Raw genomic sequence first — 20,344 nt, 5'->3', positions numbered from 1 at the left:
TCATGACAACAAAAACATGTTTCTCTTCAAATTTAATTTCCATGAGAAACTATTCTAAATTAAAACCTTCCAGTGCAGTGTCCTTCCATTTTTTGCATTTTTACTACCTAGAGATCAAACAGTTTGACACAGCAAAAATTCTGGTAAGTTAGGAAGAAATGCTGATTGGTTTGTTGGCTGGTGGCCGGGGGAATGTTATGACCGAGTAATTATGTGTTCTGGACAGATGCATTAACCAGGCTTGGGGCTGGAGCCACTGGATATTATTTTAGTCATAAGGCTAGAGGAACTGAATCATTTTCAAAGCATCGGCTGGCTGACATTGCCTCACTGATGCCTGTTCCAATGACTCTTTGGCAATAACTTCCAACGCTGCACTTATGACATGGTAAACAAAAACTACATTAAAGGTTTGCTTTTTAATCATGAAGGACTTCAACATTTCCACTAAGCTCTCTTGCTATTCATCAAGTCACATAGAAGTCTATTGCAGATTTTCACAGCCCTGTCTTCCGATGGAAGAGTTGTAGCAGGCAGAAAGGCTTAGTTTTTGGGTTTTTTTTTTAATAGCAATCGAAAGGCTCATGATCAAAATTCAAAATGATAATACACTTTTACAATTGTTCTCAACTATTAAATAGACTGAAAGTTGATAATAGCTTTCACCTTTTACCAATGACATATATTAATTCATAAAATGCTGTTCCTTACAATGCATCTATGTTTAATGATCAGAAAAATATACATAATAAAATAATACAGTCAACATGATGACTTTTTGCTTCTAGGAAAATACAGTAAGTCCCATAATAATCAATTGTTTAGCTTTAAGTAAATTTTGTGTCATATAGACTTGAAATTTTGCTTCCACATCAGGTACTAACTATAAATTTAATAATAATTTAATTGGAATCACACTCAGTTAATGCAGATATTTTAATACTTATTATTTAAAAACTTAATCATTTTAATATGATTTAAAGCAGAAACATTTTTACTTTTTTAATGGGTTTGAATTATGAGGGCCTAGTGACATTTCTCACCAATGTAGCACTACTGAAATAAAATGCAAATAATAATCAGGGTTTATGACATTTGAAAGACCTTGAATCATTTTTTCATATTTGCAAATGATTGATTTTGATAGATAGCAAGGTAGGTGATGAATGGAAGAATGGATGAATTAGCAGACAGACATAAATAGGTGATAGCAATAGATAAAGATGGAAGTGTTTCATTGTGGTTTTATTTTCTTTTTTTGTATTTTTAGAGCATAATGACTACAAATTTTAAAACAATTAAACAAAAAAATTATTGGAGGATATTCTCCAAAATCAGATATGCTTAAAAACATTCTTTGGAGATTCATCATTTTGTTTCAGTTTCATAATATTATTGTGATTTTTTAAAATTTTGATTACTATTAAATAAATAATCCATCAGGGGAAAAGGAAAAATTAATTTCATGGATAGAATTTTTTCTTTAATTACAAAGAATCTCTCAACAAATTATAGTATTAGTGCCTGTGCTATAACTGTTATATGTCTCAAATAGCTGCAATGGAAATTTCTCAGGAAAACACTCCATGAGATAATTATAAATTAGTAAAGAAACACATTACTATGATCATTACAATCATTGTAACCATCTTGTTATTTTTATTAACAAAATTCACTATTTAAAATGCTGTTTGTTTGTTTCAAATGAGCTCATCCAGGAAACGCTATCCCCTTGGGCTAAAGAACTATCAGAAGCCTGGAGGCCTCTGTTAATTAGAACGTACTTAATGACTTTGGGAAAAATCTAGAAAAATTTCTTCCTATACCATCAAGCATTGACAAAAATATAAACTGGCTTTTTTTGTTGTTCTATGCAGGAAGAATTTACTGAAAGAAAACTTTAAACTATATCTAAAAAGCAATAGACAGACATAAATGAAACCATGATGATGTAAATGATGAAAACTGTATTTCCTAGAAAGTGGAGACTACAGAAATAAAAAGGATTGTTGAAGAAAGCGGCAGAGTTAAAAGCACTGTCTTAAGTTAAAAATTATATCATGATTTTAAAAATGGTTGTTTATGATTCAAAAATACAGGATATATCAAAATATGATATAACTATAATCTAATTAGGTTAAAGTTCAAAATATATAATGAAATATTATAATGATACTATAATTATTCTATAATAAAATATTTTAGTCCATTAGAATTTAATACATAACCAATATAACAGAAAAACTTTTACAAGAAAAGAATATATGTTACAGCCCAACAATAAGAATATACTCTAGAAATTTCTTATTTAAAAATTTCTTCTTTCTTTTTTCTAGGGACTCAAACATTTTCACAAAATAAAAGGTTAATTTTTTTTACTATTTTAATCATTTTAATAAACATTTTGCTCTGAATTGTTACTAATTTCACTAGTAGTGTTAATTAGTGAAACTAATTGCCACTTAAACTGATCTTTAATAAGTGAGTAGAATATGAATTAGTGCTACTTTATCATATGTGGTATATTCAATTCCTTTCTGGAAAACAAAAAAATCAAAATAGTTTGATAGCACTGTTTAGGTTGTAAAATTCAAATATGTAATGTAACATCTGCCACATAACAACAGTTTACAAATATCATGAATAAATAAATCTGTTCGTAATAAATGGGTTTTTGTTTACAAAGTCTAGTATTCGGGATTTATTTTCCGGCTTACTCTATTCTCAGGCATTATTTTCATTCAGTATATAGATTGGATAGATCCATAAGCTAATTCCTGTTCAAATGCAAGAAATTCTGGGACTTATCTTTTCAAAAGTTTTTATAAGAGATGTTTTTGATTTTTAAAAAAGCTATGTGATCAGATGTTCACCTAGCTGAAGTGCCACTCCCCACCAAAAAAAAAAAAAGAGAGAGACTTTGAAAAAATAAGTCTTTGAACAAGCACAGTATAAAATATGGTGAAAATGTTGAAAGGTATTTTATTACCAGAGGGTGTAGTAAATGTGAATTTAGCAGAGAGTGACCTAAATTAAATACAGAAACTTATACAATATATTCTCTGATGGAGCTAATGAAAATACACTTTTTAAGCAAGCTGTAAAAAAGAATACAAAATAAATGCATTTTAACGTGAAATGATCCTCCACTAATGATTTTCTTTAAAAAAAAAGGAAGAAACTTTCTATAAAGCCTAAACAGGCAGAAAAGACACACAGACACACATCTGTCATATGTTTGCTGCCTTATGGTTACTGCTTTAAGGAAGGATGTGACTTATGAAGTGAGTCCTTTTGTAAACATTCTAATAAAGTCTGGGTAAGATATACAAGACTTCAGAACGCTTTAAGCTGCTGTTCTCTAAATAACACTAAGAATTCTATAAGAGTCTCAAAGTTATTTGTGTAAATTGCTACACCAATGCAAAACACTGGGCTGCTTTATCATTTTTAAAATCCTTTTAAGAAAACCTGTCGTTATTCTTCCACTTTACAGAGAGGTGATAACACAACAGTGAAGAATCTACATTTTATAAGATGTTCATGGTTTTTGGAGAAAGGGGTCAGTACATTTAATTTATGAGCCCTATTTCTTTTCTTTTTTTTTCCCTTCCTAAAACTTCATGTCATTAGCTCCATTGAGGGAGATGACATGACCACGAGCACATTCTAGGCATTTATTCTTAAGAAAGAGGTTGGTAAGAGGATATGGAAAAGTCAACTAACCTTTGATTACTTTATGAACTGTAGTCTATAAAAATCTAAAATGAAAGGACCCTAGATTTTTAAAGCTCAGAACAAACAGTAGACTATCTCCTCTTGTTCTCACCTGTCATTTCTACTAAATATTTCTGAATCAAATCATTTAAATTTGGGGGGACTAATTTCCACAAAGACTGTTTGAAGAACTGAGTCCCCATTCCTATTTTCAGATTGTAGTAATGCTAGTTCAGCCCTAGTCCTAGCGACCCTGTTTCATGGCATATTTTTATCATTCACTTCCAAACTAAAACTAACTTCTAAAAAAGAAAATGTTAAAAATTATTAAAAAATCTCTGCCACTAGTTGAATAAAAAACATTTTTCTTGGTTTCTAAAAATACTTAAAGGAAATGTTAATCTCTTGAGAAAATATGAAGCTAAAGTAAAAAGTTGAACCTAACTCCAGTGGACAAGTTGTTATCAAAGCATTGATTGTTTACAAGGTTTCATTGTTTCATGACTATTTACAGCGTGACCAGTTGAAAGAAAGAAAAGTATATAAACATAATGATGGAAAAAATAAATTTAAAAAGCAAAAACTAACAGATTTGTTTATTGTCTCATGTAGAATGTGGAACTGTAATCCACTTCCTAAGACACTCAAATTAGTGTTTACTGCTTTTTCGTAAGGATTTATGTTCCTTAAATTTACTGTTACATTGAGTCTGGGAATCTAACATCACAGATTTGTTTCTCTTTTCTTCAATAGCAATTCCCTATGGATAAGAGTTGCTACTGCAAAATTAGATGTTAAGGAAAAAGAGAAAAAAATAGAGACAGCAAAGAGTTTGAGATTCTAAAAGTTAGAAGGACATTTTAATTTTTACTTTCTTTTCTGTTAGCAACACCCAGCAACTCTGGGACTTACTTTTTTTTGGGGGGAGGGGGACTTACTCTCTTTAACTGATGCTATAGAATATTTATGCATGCATGACAACAAAATATGTTTCAATAAAAATATATTTGAAAGAGCAAAGCAAAATTGCTTTAAGCTTTTGATCTGTCTCAGAGCTCACATGGCTGAAAGTCTTTTCCTTTCAACAGTTACATTCAGAAAGTCAAAGATATACAGCTGACGATTCAAGCTGAATGACAGTACGATAAACTATGGTTTCTCCTGAAGATAAAATACATCATAAATCCAGGCAACACTTACCTCATTTTAAATATTACTGTCTCCTTTTATCAGGTAACACTATATGACCTCCCCTTACCTCCTTTCTTCCCATATTTTACATGGGATTTTAATTCTATGCAATGATCACAACCAGAATTTTTTTAATTAAAATAGGATATATGGCTTTAAAGGCTTAGGTTATCTGATAGACAGATTTAATTTGAAAAAATAACAAAGGCAGACTGACTTCTGATGCCCTATAAAATGTGACAATAATGGAATTATATCTATTTTAAAATGGCACTAACTCAAAACTTAAATGCAATTTATCACATGATATAAAAATGATAGGCAACACTTTTGAATAAAATGGAAATGCATTCACGACTACATGGCAAAGGGATATTTTTGCAGGGAGTGTTATGAGAACATAAAGTGTCATTTTTTTTCTCATTAATGTATCTATTCATGAATTATCGCAACCTTATCAACACTGTATGCCCAGTGAACTGCTTGATTTATACTGTCCAGTCTCCAGCAAGAAGTTATCCTTTTTTTTTTTGTATACATAAATTTGGACTACACTCCTCGAACTCTTCAGTGTGTTAGTGTACTAGTATAAATGCCAATTATCCACTGCACAGCTAGGGGTTTATATGCTCCCCTCATCGGGAGGGGAGCACCTCACAGCAGACAGCAGGGTAACCAGGTGCTCTCTGCCCTTTTCCTTTCACTGGCTGCCCCAGAGCAGAAGCTAGGCCCTTTTAGTTACCCCTATCTTGTCCATCACTGGAAAACATGAGTCACAGAGACACCCCAGACAGAAGCCACGGAAGGCACTCTCAACCATATCCTTTCATCCAGGGGATCGTGGCTACCAGCAGGTAAGGATCACGTCCCAGGTGGAGGGAGATGCCCAAGCTAGCTGAAAGTCTCTTTATCGACTTCATCCATTCTGTTGTAAATGATTACTTTTTTCCCCCTACACAGGGACTCAGGGACTTCTGAGTATATGAAAGCTTTACACACAGCAGTAAATAATATATCCTATTTTCATAAAATATGAGAAAGAAATAAAGTGCCTTAGATTCTGACCTATAGATTCTAATGGTTTCCTTTAAGGTCATGCTTTGTGGTAGATTCGTACTGATGGGTATCAAAACGTTTCACACCCCCAGGGTCTATGAACCAGGACCTGTCCACCACCCTGGGCTGACATGGGGTTGAGAGTCCAGCTTTCAGCCTTGAAACAGAATAAGGCCAATTAATTCCAGCATGAGAACACAAGGGCTTTCTGCACCCACATTCCCGATGCCTCAACTTCACCTCAAGGCTAAGGCACCCGGCTTGAACCTTGCCAGCTCTGAACAGCATTATCTCTATGCTATAGTGTTCTCTTATTCCTCTTGCCTTTAAAAAAAAAAAAATCAATGTCCTTCTTTTCCACAAGTAAACCTCTCCATCTGTGCTGAATTTCACCTTCTCTTGCCTCCCCGAGAACTTTGCACCATCAATTATCTACCCTTGACCTCCTCATAGACTCCTCCCAATTATGCCTCCATATTGGATCCACTTGGAAAAACAAAATTATTTCATGTGTCCCTACCACATTCTTCCAGCTATTTTTCCATTTCTATCTTTCTTTTCACTGCTGTAAACTTCCAAAGCATTAATTTTTCTCCTTCTATGACACATAATCTATACATCATTAATGACTTGTTTCCTGTCTATTTTCACAAGCAATCTATAAACTCCATAAAAGCAGAGATTAAGTTGTCTTGTTCCAGGCTATTCCCTCAACACTTAATACTGTTTCTGGCACATAATAAGTGATCAAAAAAAAACCATTGATTATATTAGATTATTTAATTTTAATAAGTACTTCTTCTTTTTCTTACCAGTGTCACCATCATTTATGAAAATCTGGTTTCCACCCCACCACTGACATGAAAATGTACACTCATCAAAAATACATGGTTTATACTTTCTCAACACTTACTTACAGGTCAGTAAATACAATAGCATTGTCTCAGCCCTCACTGTTTTTGACCCTCAAGAATTGGAGGTGATGAGGATAGAGGAGCCTAGTGGGCTACAGTCCATAGGGTCACACAGTCAGACACAACTGAAGTGACTTAGCACGCACACACGAAGACTCTCTTTGGTGACTTTCCAGGGCACTGGCTCTCCTCACGTTACAATCCCTGGGACTTCATCTCTGTTTCCTTCATCTAAACTTTGCAAACTCTGGGAATTTCCTGACAGTCCAGTGGTAAGGACTCCTTGCTTTCATGGCTAGAAGGTCCTGGGTTTGATCCCTGGTTGGGGAACTAAGACCCTACAAGCTGCATGGCACAGTCAACAAGATAAAGAAATTAAAAAATAAATTTTACAAACTCACCTCACCACCTCCACCCCAATCTCCTTGCCTGGGGTGCTGTCTTTGATTCCAGCCTCTCCTGTCTCATTCCACACTGAAAGTTATTAGGGGCCTTACTACCCCTGTTCAAAATTTTGAAAGCTTCTCTCTGTTTACATTATTATTAAATCTAAACTCCTTTTCCTGGCATTCAAGGCTCTTTATAATCTATCCCTTAATCTCTTCAGCTCAAATTACTTACAGTCATCCCCATTTACTTATTAGGACCATAAATGTTGTCTTTTTTCCTCTGTAGGGCTTTTGCTCAATGTCAGTTGAATTCAGAATGCTTCCACCTCCTTTTGGAGTATCCAAATAGTATCTATCTTTTAATATTCAGTCCAGATTCCCATTTCTTCATTAAGAAGAATTCATAATTTAAATATTTCAAGTATAATGGTTTTCCATTTGCACCATTGTTTTGGAAAGTAACCATGTACTTAAATATTGATTTTCTTTTTATTTTGTTCATTTGGAGTACTTTTGTAATACATTCTTGGTGTTGAAAAATCAAGAGGTACAAAAAAGTATTTACCAGAAAAAAAAAAAATGCCGGGGACTTCACTAGTGGTCCAGTGGCTAAAACTCTGTGCTCCCAATGCAGAAGGCCGGATTCAATCCCTGGTCTGGGAACTAGATCCCACATGCCTCAACTAAGACCCAATGCAACCAAATAAATAAATAAGTATATATATTTTTAAAATACCTCTCATCCTTCAACCAGGTAGGTTTCCTCCTGGTAATAACCAGTGTTGTCAGCTTCTTGTGTATCCTAGAGATTTATTTATTAGAAGCAAATAAAATGTACCACATTTTAATATGTTTCACATTTTGTACCAAACAACTATGTATCTACACATCTCCTTTTCTAGATATTTAACATTTTATATATATACTTACATATTATCTTCCCACTTATGGAGATTGTGTGTCTTGGCTTCTTTATACAAAAAAAAAAAAAAAGCTGTCACACAAATATTGCTTGATTGTGTAATTCTTCCTTTCAAGTTTGGGATAGAGTATGCAATGGGAAGACTGAATCTCCACCACCTCCTCAATTAAGGATAAAAATGTAAGCAGTAGGTTTTTCTCAAACACTTCCTCCCCATCCGCCACCACCATTAAAGGAAAATTAAAGCATGACTAATCACATATGCAGATGTGCATTGTTTTCCTGCGATAGTTTAATGTGTTCCAGATTCAAGCATGTATTACCATATTTCCTTTGGTCCTGATACATCTGCTGATACAAAGATTAACAAAATCACTGATTTGTAATGGACGATTCTGTTTCATTTTAGAAATCTTTCATTCCTGCAGCATTCCAAGTTCACCCAAGGTATGTTTGCATTGAAATTTTTGCTTCGTAATTGAGTCCATCTCCATTTCATGTTGCATGTATTAGAAATGACGTGAAAGCCCACCCACCTTGTTACTGCTTAAGTGCCCTACAGTCTCCTATAATTATTTTAAATGTATATACCAAACTGTGAAATGATAAACCTTCCAATTTTTTTTAATAAAGTCATGAAATAATACCTAGGAGTGAAGCATTGGAATCCGAGTAAGTTTCATTCATAGCTAAACACTGCTCTCAGTCGTATTAATTTAAAGTGTTGCCTAGTACATGAGTAAGTGTTTGTAATGAAACAGGTTATTTGGTCAATAGAGAAACAAAGCAGATAAGCCAGAATCCCTCAAAATCCATTAGTTAAAAGGTCTTTAACTATGAAGTTGTCTGTTTTTAATGGAAGAAACTGAATAGATAGTTCCAAATATTGTCTTCACTTCACACCATGCCAAACATAACTTTAAGGTATACCTCACACTTGTTCCTTGAATTATGATATTTCTTGCTGATTAATCTTGTATCTAAATCCATCTCCAAGATTTAAATATTAATTATAAAGCCTCAATTTTCCTTAGGGGGGGAAAAACTGTCTTGAACCAATAAATAAAATTCTAGTTTAAAAAAGTCAACCTAAATGATTTTTTTCTCTACTAGTAGTGATGCTTTTTAAAGTTTGAAATTTTTTCCCACAGAACTCTGGAAAACACTAGTATTTTAGGCTTAAGAATTTTAGTAACTCATTAAATCACCATAATTGCAGCATAGTTTTGGCTTATGTTATTTTTCTTAATGGCATCTGTTCTTCCCAACTAAACAACATAAAATGGTCATAGGTTTGTTTTTATTCCTATAGGCCTTCTACCTACAACAGTCCTCTAAGTATGAAATTCACAGTAAGTGTGAGTGAGATTAAATGAGATTCAATAGCTGTCATTCATCCTTACAAAGACTGAAGGTTTTGGAGGAATTGTTTGTTTCTGCTTTTTTTAGGGGGAGGGGCTGCATACAGGCTTACTTTACTGTGCTTTGCAGGTATTGCACTTTTTTTTTAAACATATTGAAGGTTTATGGCAACCCTGCGTTAAGCACATTTATCAGCACCATTTTTGTAACAGCATTTGCTCACTTCATGTCTGTGTGTCACTTTTGGTAATTCTTGCAGTATTTCGGATTTTTGTTATCCTGAACTGGGATACATTTTGTTTTGGGTTTTATTTCAGGATGGGAGTATCTGTTGTCATCCATGGTTTGGACTTTTGCTAGCTAAGAAATTAAGTAAATTTAACAATTCAACAGAACGCTCATGTTAGATGTTAAGACACGCCGAAGGTAGGTTGGAAATGCTTAGCTTTGATAGGCGTGATATATAGTTGGGGAAGTGAGTGTTCCTAAATAATTATGCTGTCTTTGAAAGAGTGGCCTATTTATAAGCAGAACAACCAATGAGACTGAGGTAGCAGTTGTCAAATTTACAGGAAGTAATTAAAGAACCAACGATTCTCCTCTTTTACTGGCTGTTTCTGGGTTACATAGAGATTATGAAGAGAGACAAGAAAAATGACAGAGGAGCCTAAACAGCCCATCAAACTTTCCACTAAGAAAATTGTTTTTTTCCCCAGATAAACTTTCCAATTAACAAACACTTATTGTTTTTATTTCATACCCTATTGTGATTCTGCACACGCACACACACACTCACACGCACACACATGCACATGCACACACACGCATGCACACACGCACGCACACACGCACACGCGCGCACGCACACACACACGCACACACACGCATGCACACACACACACGCACACACTGATTTCTACAGGTTAGCAGAAAACACAGGGATGTTTATTCCCCTAAGGACTCGTTCCCTGTTTCACCAGCATTTTATAATCTCCTCCATCCGCCGTGCCTTTGGTGGCCTGCCATCTGGCATTGTGCCTTTTATTTTATGAATAAGGTCCCCAATTGTTTCTGCAGCTGCTATCAGTGCAGTCTGACCTGCTGCAGATGAGGATACCAGAGAAAATCATCTTCAAGACTTGCACAGCGTTTCATTCCTGTGGTTCTCTTCCCAGACCGCAAGCTGTACTTTTCTCGCATTTATTCCTCACCACAGATGGGGACAATACTAGACCCTGAGTTCAAGGAAGATATAAAAGTGAACCCTTTCCAGTAATCACTGTTTATGAACGCATTTATGAATCGATGAATATGGAACCTATTCGTTCTATACATAGTACATACATGTGGTTGTTCCCATTCATGGTCTCTGAGAATCCTAATTAATCAATTTCTCTCTCCTTCCAACCAGTTGTTTTTTATGCCAATATCTTCCTATCAACCTCAGGCAAAATAATCATTTTCAAACTATTCTCAAGAGTCCACGGGGATGAATGGAAGAGATCCAAGTGGCAGGATGCTGCCCAGCACCATCCTGTCAACCAGGGTAGTTCTTTTTAATTTCTTTTTTCTTAATGTGGACCACTTTTAAAGTCATTATTGAATTGGCTAAAATTTCTGCTTCTGTTTCATGTTTTTGTTTCTTAGGCCATAAGGCATGTGGGAGATTAGCTCCCTAGTCAGTTCAGTCGCTCAGTTGTGTCCGACTCTTTGCAACCCCAGGGACTGCAGCACGCCAGGCTTCCCTGTCCATCAACAACTCCCGGAAGCTACTCAAACTCATGTCCATTGAATTGATGATGCCATCCAACCATCTCATCCTCATCCCAACCAGGGATCAGACCCATACCCCTGCATTGGAAGGCAAAGTTTTAACCTCTGGACTGCCAGGGAAATCAGAGGAAACTCTTTTTAAATGTCTTTCATGTATTTAGTTTAGGAGTAAAATTTCATTTGGAAAAGGGGTCTGCCTACTCAATTAGAAGCTAACTGAATCCACTCACTTTGAGAGGTGGCCTCAGGCCAGTTCAGCCCACAGACAAGATTTCATTGTGTTGAAGGGGCCTTTGTCACCAACTTCCCCCAAAGCATCTCCCCTTGTATTTTGCCACAGGAGAATTTCTACTTCTAGGCCCATTTCTTTTTAAGGCATTGAAAACAGCAGTTGGGAGAACCTAGAACAGATTGGTCAGGAAAACACATTAAGGCATCCATTAGCACTTCCATGTGAATAAGATTGGGCTTCCCTAGCGGCTTAGTGGAATCTGCCTGCTAATACAGGAGACATGGGTTCAATCACTGGGTTAAGAAGACCCCCTGAAGAAGGAAATGGCAACACACTCCAATATTCTTGACTGGAAAATCCCATGGACAAAGGAACCTGGCAGCTACAGTCCATGGGATCGCAAAGACATGATTGAGTGACTGAGCATGCATGCATGAATAAGGTTATCTATTAACTCATGGGACCTAGTAGGGCCTGGAGAAAACTTGATAAGTTTCTGTGGAGAGGACAAGAAGGAAACGACTGGAAACCTGAGCAAAAAAAGGGCAACGATAGGAAACCTAGGTTCTGAAAGTTGAGACCCATGAGTCAAGGAGAGTGGAGAGCTGATGGCTAGTAAGGGCAGCAGTAGGGGGGGGGTGTAGTTTTCATCTACCCCCCACTGCTCCCCCACCCTCCCCAATCTCACCTTGGTTAGCAGAGCTCCTATCTCCAGATCAATAGAGTTTTTCTTCTCTAATATAAGAACTTTATTCTTCTGATTGTGTCAACTATTAATATAAATATTTTTGTTTAACTGAATTTTACTCTAAAAGGCTTCTGTTGGAGGAAAGGATAAAGAAGATGTGGTACGTATATATATATATATATATATATATATATATATATATATATATAGGAACATTATTCGGCCATAAAAAAGAATGAAATTGTTCCATTTGCAGAGACATGGGTGGAACTAGAGACTGTCATACAGAGTGAAATTAAGTCAGAAAGAGAAAAGCAAATATTGTTATGTTAATGCATATATGTGGAATCTAGAAAAATGGTATAACTGAACTTATTTGTGGGATAAGAATAGAGACACAGACATAGAGAACCAACCTATGAACACCAAGGGGGAAAGGGAAGAGGACGGGATGGATTGGGAGATAGGGCTTGGCATATATACACTATTATACATATAAGAGATAACCAACAAGAATCTACTGTGTGGCACAAGGAACTCTACTCAATGCTCTGTGGTGACCTAAATGGGAAGGAAATCCAAAACAGAGGGGGTGTGTGTACATGTTTGGCTGAGTCACTGTGCTTTACAGCGGAAACTAACACAGCGTTGTAAAGCAACAAACTCCAGTAAAAAATTAAAAATAAATAAATGAATGGTTCTGTTGTCACCAGTACCAATAATAATGCCTAACCTATATTCATCTTGAGTTTTGCTACCTTCATAAAGCCTGTTTATTTTTTTTCCAAATTCAAGCCACAAAGTTCTCAAATCTATCCACAGAACTGGTTATACACACTAATGTTTAGGTCTCCCACTTTGGCACAGGAAGAGATGGATAGAAGCTCGCCTAGGGTACAAAGGTAAGATGCATGCAGTCGGTTCCCTAAATTACATTCTCCTTGCAGCAAGGTATGAGAAGAGTCTTTACTTAACCTGTACAATTTGTAAAATGGCAGAAGGAAAAGCCTACTGGGTCTAGTTTTTACATTACATTAAAGTGATAAGTAAAATTGAGTTATAGCCATGACTCACTCTCTGCAAATTACCATCCCACATCTCCCAGCCTGCACTGGAGGACATTTCTCTGAAGAAACGTGCTTAAGAGAAACATGCTTCTGAACTGTGAATGACTGAGGTAAATTCTAAAGCCAAGTTGGCAGGGCGCTTAACTGTACAAAGATGAAGACAGAAATAGGACTGTGTTTTTACAAAGACTGTGTCAACTTTCAGTAGAAGTCAACCTCAGATGAGAGTGGAAGTGAAAGAGAGGTGGCAGAGAACTTGAATGAAATGAATTTTCTTACCAATTGTCCCCACATAGATACATGAACATTTCAGATACACCAAGTAATACTGCCAGCTAATAGTCTACAATTGAAGAAGTGCTTTCATGTGTGTTTTCCCTTCTTTGCAGACTGTGAGCCTTGAACATCAATCAGTCATCCAGGATGCTGCTGGAGGCTAAAGAAGAGCCTTCTAGACCTCAGCTTTCTTCAGGTATCACCTATATATAGATACACCCCATGGCACCCCTCCAAGGTCCATGGGTCTCAGGACTGTGTGTGTGTTTGCGTGCACACTGTCTCTACTGCACATTGCAAGGTCAAGACACAAGGAACAGCTGCATCTTCTTTCTGCAGGTAAGAGCTCTCTCTTCCTCACAATCTATTGTTCATCACATTTAGAAGCCAAACCCACACCCAAACACCCTTTGAAAACTCTCAGTGCTGCCTAGGATGCTGACAGAGATGTCTTGCTGATTTACCCAGTCCTTTGATGATAAATAAAATCAAGCCCTGATCCCCACTGCTGTTTGGTATTCAGCTATGTCCAGGGAGGGAGCCCTGCTGGTCACTCATAATGCAGCCTCCCAGTCTTCATCTGTTTGTGAAGGACCTATGGAAGGTAGGATGCTAACAGGCCGACTCTTCCTTTTCTAAAGCCCTATTGACACAAGTTGTTGTTTAGTTTCTAAGCCCTGTCTGACTCTTTTGCAACCCCATGGACTGTAGCCCTCTAGGCTCCTCTGTCTATGGGATTTCCCAGGCAGGAATACTGGAGTGGGTTGTCATTTCCTTCTCCAAGGGATCTTCCTGACCCAGGGATCAAACCCAAGTGTCCTGCATTGGCAGACAGATTCTTTACCGCAGAGCCATTAGCGAAGCCCATGTTTACACAAATTACTTCTTCCTTTTAATGAGCAACCAGGATTTCTTTTCTCTTTGTATCAAACACACACACACACACACACACACACACACACACACACACACACACATACACATTCAGTGCTGGAGAACTAGTGAACATTAGTGTTCTTACTTATTTTATTCCTAATGAAGCAGGTTCAAATCAAACAGCAAAGTCTGAGAAAATAATCAAAAAGCTCATGGAAGGCTTTTTGCCTTTGTGTTTGTTCTAGTTTTCCTCCACTGATCATTTTCAACTCTCTTCTCAATCAAGGGCAATTAAGTAGGTGTCCTGACCCCAGGGCAGGTGGTAGCCCCAGGTTCAGGCAAAAATCACTGAGACCCTGACAACTACCGTGTCTTGGTACTCAATGGGCAACTTTCCCAGGGGAGGCTTTCAGTGGAGAAACAGAGACACTTGAGAGACCTTTCTGCAAAACCAGGTATTACCTGGAAACCCAGCCAGTTCTGACTGTTGTTGAGAAGATGCTCAGCCTTCCCCAGGCAACACTTCTGTCCCCAGAAAGGAGAGGGCAGTGAGATCCCAGGTAGGTAAAGTGAGAAAACCCCTTCTGTCCCTGAGAGATGTGACCTGCTCTTTGTCTTGAATTTGGCCTGGTGTCAGTGAAGATCCATGGGGCCGAGATCCCATAAACGACACTAAGTATACTGAATTGTTGACTCCATGGCTTGAATCAAGACCAACACTAGTTTGAGAGGGGTTTGGAGAGCCCTTCACCCACTGCCACACAGATGGAAATGGTGTGAGCCAGGCGAAAAGGATGGAGGGTGCTGCTATCTGCTTTGTATCGAAGCAGGTACCTGGTAGAAAGACTGGGGAAAGAAAGGCAGTGTAATTTGATTTATTATGTAATAGGATTGTACACAATAAAGAAACCTCTTAGGTGACAAGGAGAGAGGTCTCAACCAGATGGCTAGGACTGTACCTTATGCTTCTATTAAAAATTACATCCTCTGTGTGTCCAGCCCAAAGTGAGTCCTAATATAAAGCTGACACTCCCCACTAGAGTAAAAGCTCTAGAAAAGGATTTTTGTTGTTGTTTTGATTTTTAATTGTGTGTACCCATCACCTAAACAGGTAGGCATTCAGTACGTATTTACTCATTGACAGAACTTTCCATGTCCTCCTCCCTCCCCATCCCCATGAAACAGGGATTTATAAACCAAAGCCAGTGAAAAGGGAGATGCTGGTAGAAAGAAACGCTTTCTAACCACGGTTTACGGAAGAACTGGCCACCCAGGAAGATACGTTCTGACTCAACACCACCTTCACCTACTCTTTATGAATAAGGGAAGCAAAGTCACAGGTGTGTTGGGGACCTTGGGTGGGAGGGGCCTGAGCACTCCTAAGGACTTTTCCTGAGATTCTTGGAGAAAAGAGATCCTGGGTACTGGGGATGATGGGTACAGGTGAAAGATGGCATAAACATCAGACGCATAAGAACTTGCAGACTACTACATAACGGAAGTGTATCCATTCAAAATACAGGTAACGGGAAAACGGGTTTTGGGAATGGCTCTAGTTTTTGTTTTGTTTTTTTTTTAAGTGTTGATCTTGGAGCTTCTGGTTTAGACTCTTTCTCCGCTTCCTTCTTGTGGGTCCTTACAGAAAGAGGATGCTCCACGGACGACACCAGTGTCCCCTTCGCTGCTCAGGGACCGGGTGATGCCAGGTTCGGTTCTGGCCCCCAATTCCCCTTGTCACAGTCCCTACCCCCACCCATCCCCCGGCTACTGACCGAGGCCTCGAGCAGCTGCCATAATGTGTATAAAAGAACCTCTCCCAGACATTGGTTTCCTCTGTTCTTGGAATGTTTTTGGCAGATTCCCCCCGTTTTCCAGGTCTCTTGGGAGTCTAAACACACATTTTCTTTATTTCAGACTAGATTACAAAGTGTTCACTACATTGCGCGCTTCCTAACCCTCTCCCCCTCCCAACCGTGCGCTCGTCCCTGCCAGCCCCGGGCGCGCGGGGACTCGAGGGCGTGAGCCCTGGCAGACCCAGCCTTTTGCAACTTCCAGTGCAGAATCTGATTCAGAGTCAGGACGATTCAAACTGCTATATGCCGCCGGAAGACTGAAGGGCCCCGTGCGGCCAAACGAGAGCTGCTGCGGACCCAGCGCCGCGGTCTCCGGAATGCGGGTCCGGTGCCTGCGACCAGGCTCCACATCGCCGCCCCACTTTTCAGACGCACGCTTTTCAGAAAGCTGTTCATTGGAATACATCCTTCAAACCGGTGGGGAGAGGAGCGGGTGGAGCAAAGCCCGAGTGGAGTCTAGGGGCTCCAGAGCAGAGGAACTCGAAAATGCGAAATAGGCTTCTGCTGGCCTTGGATCATTCGGCTTTTATACTGAGCTGCGGCTATGTTGGGTGGTTTCGGTCCCGGCCCTCACTGGCTCTAGATCCTTGAGCTAGTTACAGCCGTTCCACTGGTACGCGGGTGGGGCAATTCATTAGGCAAGACGCGGATTAGTTGTTTATTATCTATAAACATTCCAACCACAGCAACCAATCATAAAACCGCGGAAGGGCCTTGGTGTGAGCGGTGCGGGCTCAGTGACCGTTCCTGGAGACGAGGGGTCCTTGAGAGAGAGAAAGAAGGAGAGAGAGGGAAGCGGTTTGGGGTGGCGTGGGGTCAACAAGAAAGCCATTTGTCGGAAAATCATTTACTAGATTTTTGAGAATAACGATTTAAAAAAAAAAATGGAACAGGGGAACAGAAAAATTAGGCAGCTTAAAGTCATAAGTGGGGTTGTTGATGCCAGCAATAAAAGCTATTGATTAAATGGGAAGAACAATTTAGTCTTTGGTTCTTGGTGAAATACAAAGTGACCAATCATGAAAGGAACCTAACAATAATTATGGAGGGAAAACATGTTTCAAACTGCCTTCTTTTTAGTGACAGAAATTAGCTTTTGAGTATGGCTGAGACCCTTTTTAAAATTCTCGTTTGGGATAAAACATTTTCGAATACTCGGAGTTAGTATCAAACAATTAAATACCGTTTTAAAGTATGAAGTCTCGTCGTTGTTTTTAACCAAATAGCTATTTTATTTCTTTAGATATTAGACAAGGTTTAAATTCTCAGTGCTCATTTGATATTTTACTATATTAGAAAGCCATCCAACTTTTATACTGGTTTTCTAATAATTCAAGCGCATTGTTCTCAGTCTGATTCAGAACCTATTACTGAGAAACCAAGTTATTGGTAAATTTCTTATATATAGTTTAACAAATATATTGGTTTGCAAATTCATTAGAAATAGATTTTAGGAGATCTAGTGACATACACACATACCAGAGGTTTCCTATTTTTTAGATTTTTTAAAGCTTTTAATTGAAGTATAACAATGCAAAAAGAGCCACAAATCATACACTAAATGCTCAATAAATTATTAAAAACAGTACATCTCCTGTAACTACCTAGATCAAGAAAAAACATTACCAACATCCAAGAAGTCCCCCTCATTTAAAAGTAAAATAGGTTTGCTTTTGATTTGGAGATAGGCTTTTTAAAACAGTTGCTCATCACATGCTCAGATTTCTTTTTAGTATCAGTATTGTGGATTTTTTTTCCAGGGGATTATCTTCTGGTAAATAAAAATAAAATGCTCTGAGTTTCCCTGTGTTGAAAGGGAATAAAAAGTCTCCAAATTCATTTCCCCCCTTGGCAACCCACACCCCTTCCCAGCTTTCCCGAGTCCACACCGGGAGACATAACAAACAAACGATTACATGTTGAAAAACACAGCTGAAAACAGAAAGGTCACATTACCCCTGAGTCCTGGGGAACATTAATCTCGTGTTTGGAAAACAGTTGACAGTTGAAGGTTGGGGTTTCTCTCTCTTCTACAGTAGGTCTAAAACGGGCGGGGGAGGGGGAGGGGAGGGGGGAGAGGGAGAGTCATTTGAGAATAAAAGGGAAGAGATCATCTCTGTGGCCTCTTATAGAAATAAATGCTTTGGGGGACCACCAACTTCCAACCCAGATTTAAGTGAATGAGTGAATGCATGCATGATTGGGGGGGGAAAAAAAGAACGCCACCGGGAGAAAAAGAGAATCCGAAATTGCTTGCCTTTACTCAAAGAGTGCAGAGGTGTGCGTGAGCTTTCCTAGAATAATTAATGTGAATAGTGAGCAATAGTAAGATAGCGTCAAGCCCAGAGCGCCTAAGGGCAGAGTTTGCTGGACGAAAACCAGTCCCTTCTCTAATAGTTTATGGGAAGGTGAAAGCTGATTGCCTAACTACTCGCCTGGATCGGCATTTCCCTGAGCCTGCGCTTACCCCAGGTCCCCCACCCCTCCAGTTCTCTGACTGCTCGGAATTCCTCCTCCTGACTTGGATGAGTGCCCAGAACCCACTGCCGGGTGGGGGCGGGGGTGGGGGGCAAAGTGTCTGGGGAGGTGGATTGGGTGTCTAGCACCCTGCTATCTAAGATCGCACGAGATTCTGCGTATCTGAATTTATGAGGTAGAATGAGGAAAGATCTGAAGTACGTTTCTGCGACGATAACTAGAAATATCACGCCGAAAATTATACTGGTCTATTGCAAATTCAGCATATAGTGATTTCCCCTTTATTAGCATCCTTACATCCTGACATCTCTAAAACAATGAACTTGAGAGGCAGGACGATGGAGGGGCCAGGCAGTGATAGCGAGAACCAAGGGACTTCGGGCCAAGCAGAAGTTTTCCAAGAGCTTTAAATGACCTTGAGAATGTCACTTTAACCTTAATGAGCTCAGGGATCCCCGTGCACAAAATGCGATCTGATGATGCGCTCTCTACCTCTCTGACTGCAGGTCAGTAATCAGGCCCTGGCGAAAAGAGGCGGTAGGTGGCTAGAAACATCTTCCTGGCTCCCTCTGCGCGTCCGAGAAAGTGCAAGCTCGCGTCTGAAGCCCAGGAGATCGGGGTGGGAAAATTAGCGGGCAATTCGCTCTGAGCCGGGACAGTTAATCTGCCTAGAGCCCGCGTGGCCAGGACTAACGCGCTTTCTCTCTGCCTGCTCTGTCCGGCTGACAGTGATTTATGCGCCGGTGACACAAGCAGGCCGTGAACCTGGATGGTTGGACGGTTCTTGGGGCCTGCAAGGAGTTAAAGCAGTACCTCTCAGCGCGGCGCAACCTGCACGCCTCTCGCGGGTGCTCGCAGTTGCAGCGCGCGGATGCGGCAGATTTTCCCGCTCAGTTGGATTCAACGTCAACCTTCTCGGTTAACCGAAGGCATTTCCACTGCTGGGTGTGTGGCCCTCGAGCCCCGGGCTCCGGACCGAACTCGAGGTGCAGGTCTCGCGCCGCTGGTGGAAACCACTTCTCCTAGAATTCAAAGCCAACTGCCTTCGGGGGAAGGGGGGGCTGGGTGGATGCTTTGCCTCGGGAAAGAACTGTCCCTGGTTGTTTATTTTAAGACATGAACTCCTCCAGATCCGGAGCCCAGCCTCCCTGCGGCTATAGCCCCCGCGCCAGGCAAGCGGCCACACCGCGCTCTCTGTGAAGCAGCGAGACTGGATCAATCCGGTTGCAAATATAGTTGTTTGTTTGTTTGTTTGTTTGTTTTACAGCCGCCGGCCACGGCCGCACTTTCCTCGCGGTTCAAAGTCCACAGCAGCCGGCTCCCCGGAGGCTGCAGGCCGCCTCCCGGGACCACAGAGCGAGCGCCTCCGCCCGGCAGGCCGCGGGCGGGGCCGCGGGACTCCTGAGGTGTTGGGGGATGCTGGCTCGACTCTCCGCGGTTCCTTTGTCGGCCCAGGGGTTCAAACATTCATTTTATAATCGTCCCCGAAGAACAACGCGCGACTAAGAAAGACTGCCAAGAATTAAACTGAAGTCAGGCACCCACGTTTC

General features: G+C 39.6%; 1 long non-coding RNA gene across 2 annotated transcripts; it reads right to left on the bottom strand.

Moving 5' to 3' along the window:
• Positions 1–16,343: 16,343 nt before the first annotated feature.
• LOC110131866 (uncharacterized) lies at positions 16,344–20,034 on the bottom strand. 2 transcript variants are annotated; one of them, XR_002312291.2, is made up of 3 exons: positions 19,287–20,034; positions 18,273–18,357; positions 16,344–17,079 (listed from the first exon to the last, which is right to left on the bottom strand). It is a non-coding gene; the product is annotated as an uncharacterized lncRNA (long non-coding RNA). The 2 variants fall into 2 exon arrangements; XR_002312292.2 differs by having other exon boundaries at positions 19,608–20,034.
• Positions 20,035–20,344: the final 310 nt, after the last annotated feature.

This window comes from Odocoileus virginianus, chromosome 18 (genome assembly GCF_023699985.2).
Source record: "Odocoileus virginianus isolate 20LAN1187 ecotype Illinois chromosome 18, Ovbor_1.2, whole genome shotgun sequence".
In the NCBI taxonomy this organism is placed as follows: domain Eukaryota; kingdom Metazoa; phylum Chordata; class Mammalia; order Artiodactyla; family Cervidae; genus Odocoileus; species Odocoileus virginianus.
This window is presented reverse-complemented; position numbering and strand designations above follow the sequence as displayed.